The 4,220-nt window shown below is 42.7% G+C and overlaps 1 long non-coding RNA gene across 1 annotated transcript; it reads left to right on the forward strand.

Annotated features, from left to right (window-relative positions):
- Window positions 1–649: 649 nt before the first annotated feature.
- Window positions 650–3,849, forward strand: LOC103921103. The gene is made up of 2 exons (XR_663841.1): window positions 650–848; window positions 3,246–3,849. It is a non-coding gene; the product is annotated as an uncharacterized LOC103921103 (long non-coding RNA).
- Window positions 3,850–4,220: the final 371 nt, after the last annotated feature.

Here is a 4,220-nt window from a genome sequence, read left to right on the forward strand (position 1 = left end):
GGAACCCCCCCGAAATCCGTCTGTGGGAGGCATCTCTGCTCTTCATCAGTTTTGCTCGTCGAACAGGTTGGAGAAGGGGAAATGAATCTTGCGCTGCGTGTGGGAAAACTGCCCGGGTGCCGGAGCCGGGCGGGCAGAGCCGGTGGACGGCCCTCCCCGTCGGAGGGGGAGCGTTGGCGCTTTCGGGGAGCCGGTTCGCGAAGCCGGTTTCGGAAACGCTTTCGGTTTTGTAAGTTGAAGGGAACGCGCGTTGATGCGGCCAGCGTCGGTGGTGGTTTAAACTCTAAATTTAGGCATGACGCTTGCGAGCCCCAGGAACAGAAGGCTAAAGGTTACGCCTCGCCGCTGCGGTGCTTGTGCATCGCCCCTGCCCCAAAACGGACCCGAGTCCCGCCGGCCCGGCCGTGGCGTGTCGAATTTTCTAACTCTTTAGCAGTCGGGTTTGACCCCCGTGGATGACCCGTTCTTCACAGCTGAAGTGATCGGTTTTGAAAGATTAGCTAAAATTTGGTGATTAACCGATGTGTTCATCTGGGCAGAGTGCATTTCACATGCTTGAAGTTTTAGTCTCCAGTGGTCACGGAAAGCTGCTGCAAAGAGAGCTCCCCCCCCGTGATGCCCAGCTGGGCACAGGGAGAAAGTACCAAAGTCAAAACTGAAATAGAAAGTCTAAAACCAGAATTTGAGAATTGTTTTTCCAGCGTGTATTTTCTGACATCTTGTTTTTAATCTTCTACATCTCCCTTTTCTCAATTTTCTGCTGGATTTCTCCTTTCCCCCCACTCCAGAAGGAGAGTTCTCTCCTTTATAAGCCTTTCTGCCACTGAACAAACTGCCTCATACTATTGGTAAAAGTCTCCTCTTTTTTTTTTTCCTTTTTTTTGGGGGGGGGGGGCGTAACTTTTCAACTCATGACAGAGAAATAGCAAGAAACTGTTGAAAGCACACAAATATTCTCAGGTCCTGCAAATCAAACCTTATACATAACCCCACAAATTATTTCTGGTTAATCCTCTTGAACTCATGACGTAGTTACGGTCGGGTTCAGGATCTGGGTTGTGTTTTCTGTTTGTTTCTTTTTACAAAGCACCATTTGGACTGCTGTTTAAGCAAGCTACCGTCCAGATCTGTTTGTTGACACAAGCCATGTGGAGATAAGCATGTCTATCTTTTATAATCAGTGTCAGAAGTTAAAATCAATTTCAAGTTCCTGAGTTGCATCAGGATTTGTTTTCCCCCCTAAGTCTTGGTTCCACTGTAATTTAGGCTCTTAAAATTCAGTTATTCTATAGATTTTTTTTCTTCTTCTTTCTGATCATATAGAAGTGCATTTAATTAGGTAGTATTGTTGTTCCTTGACTTATAAAACCAAGAGTGTATGTATAAGGAGGAAAAAAAAAAGTGGGACCATACATATACACAAAACCGTGTGTTTTGTTTGCCAGCAACAGTGACAGAATAATGCCAGGGAACAAGAATGACAGCAAACAAGGCATGCTTCGTACACTTAAAAACCATTTAAGGCATTAAAAAGCATACAAGAAATGCAACCCTGAACTTAATTTCCTGCAGCGTGTGGAGGTTCATGTCTCTCTACAGAGTCCCACAGAAGTGGCTGTGACATTTATTGGTACACCCACGCAGATTGGGTGGAGGGATCATTGCTTAGGCTTGCACAGGATGGACTTCCCACAGAAGATAACTGTGGGCACTTTTTTAACTTACTTTAGTAACACATAGTGTGGAGCAGTGATGTTTCCTCGTGAGATGGTATTGATTTTTGACTGCTATTACATTTTACCATGTACTTGGACAGAAAGCAGGAAGAGGTGACACTTACGGATAAATAGATGTTGAGATGGATATATAGTTATCTTTTTCTATTGAATTACTGTGAGAGAGATCCATGACATACCTTCTAACATCTCCAAAATGTATCTTTTCATTAAGTCACTTTTAAAATAAATATCCATCAGCTAAGCGGTACTTTATAGCAACGAGCGATACGCTACCAAGGGATTCCCTTGGTGTTCACGACCTTGCTTTTATCATAGTGTCACTTGATACATCTCCTGCTTTAGAAGTAAACGCCTTTGTTTTATCTACATCGGCACTTGTTTCTGTGAATGCCTTGGCACAGGCTTAACATCTGGAGGCTGGGATCCTGTGACCAGGTTCTGGTTCATTGCCATTATCTCGCATGTGTCACGGGGCATCAGCATTTCCCGTAAGTGCTAAGCCTTTCTTGGTATGTGTGTCTGAAATAGTAACCATCTGATACCGCTCTCTTGTATCTTACCCCGTATATGCTTTAGGAAATTGAGCATAATGAAAGCGTTTGGGAGAATATTATTCACCAGTTTGACAAATAAGATTCCACCTATAGTCTTCCGATGCTTGCAGGTCAGCAGTTTCAGAGAAGCTGTCAGGTGTTTTTCTCTTAAGTGAAATGAGATTTCCGTTTTAACTGATAAAATGTTTTAAGGACATGTGCTAGAAATTTTGAAACCAGGGGTTTAGAACTGCTGGTTTATTTGTCCATTCTGCAGGTTTCCAAAGTCGTACCTACACGTCTCATTCGTAGTACTTTTGCCCGCAGTGATGTTATGACGCATGGGGAACTTCAGAAAGTCTTGCAGATGCCTTCGGTGCCACCTCGGGAAGCTGATCCATGCTGGTGGCTCTTCACACTCGTACTTATCTCAGTGAGGCTCTGGATTGGTGCAGGGTCCTGCTTATAATGGCCTCTGGCTTTGAAATGAAAGGGTGCCTTTCTAGTTTTTACTACACTCTGTAGTCTTTCACTTTTTTTTACAACAAAGTGTCAATATGCGTCACTGAATATAACAAATTAAAAACAAGGATTACAAAGTCCGGTCACTATATTCATGTTGTGTAGCGCATTCAACACGGGGATTGCACAAAAGGAGAAGTCAAGTGAAATGACCATCAAAGGCTGGGATGTCCTGGGTAACAAGCCACATGAGGCACTTGAAACCATCCCTTAATGGAATTTGGGGTTGTGGATCTGGGTGCGATCTTCGTGTAAATACGAAGCTGTGAAGCTGATGATGCTTTTTGATGTACATGTGGACATGATGCAGATATCCTGCTTTGTAAGCCTCGCAAATCATGACTGTCGTTTAGCCTGGGTATCGTATGCCATCTTATGTTTAATGCTACACCAAGTAAGCCTTTCCCTTCCAAAAGAACGTGCTAGTACTAGTAGTTGTCTGATTTTTCAGCCTCACGACAAGAAGCCTGAGGTTTTGTCAGCGGTAACAGTTTTCGGTCCAATGGGTGCGTGCACACGCAGTAATGAAGATGTTGCAGATCCTTGCAGAAAGACCTCTTTTGAAGATCTAACTCATCTGGGCTGCCAGCATTGCTGACAGGCCGCATTCAGTCAACAGCGAGGAAAATACCGGTACCCTTCTACACAAATCAGTGCTGTCGGAAGTTGAGCACAGATCACACAAAAGCCTCGTACAGAAGTCCCCTTTCTAGATAAACCTCGTCAACGATGCCCTCGCTTCCATGGAAGTCTGAGTGGGCAGCAGCGTTGATCCAGCATTGCAGGATCATGGCCTGCCCGCCTTGTCATCTTGCCTGACTTCTAAGTGCTTTTTAGGTAATTTTGTTTCCACTGTAAGAACAGTTTAACTCTTCTGTATCTTTCTGAGAGGAAGAATATGCTTATAAACATTGTCAAATGTAATGCCATGTTACTAGTCTACTCCAGGAAGGTGAAAATGTTCTTACATAAACATGTTATCCTTATGTGCTGATTTTTCTCTCTGCATGTTGTACTGATGAGTTCTGTATAAATAAAGTTTAGTAGAGGAATTCTGATAACTGAACCATTTTCATAGTAATTGTGAATCTTCATAACTGAACACATCAGATATTTGAAACTAAGCTTAATAATTTCCTTTCTTCCCTATAGCAAAATCTTATTTATCTAGGATCATCTATTTCATCCATTAAAGCTTATGAGTAGGTGGCTTACAATGAAAAATGGTGGTTAATATTATAGGAACGTTCAACCTAGTAAATGCATTTTGACAGGCTTTGATGGCTTGAAATCAGTCTTTGTATTCAGAATGGATGACCAGATTTATTTAGTTGCCACAGCATGTTTTTGAGTTTATGCTTTGTAAGTAAATATTTTGCTTATTTATACCAAAAGCAGTTGTGGCTAAGTACTTACAGGGGTATTT

The sequence above is a fragment of the Pygoscelis adeliae genome, unplaced genomic scaffold (assembly GCF_000699105.1).
Source record: "Pygoscelis adeliae isolate BGI_AS28 unplaced genomic scaffold, ASM69910v1 Scaffold377, whole genome shotgun sequence".
NCBI classification, from domain to species: domain Eukaryota; kingdom Metazoa; phylum Chordata; class Aves; order Sphenisciformes; family Spheniscidae; genus Pygoscelis; species Pygoscelis adeliae.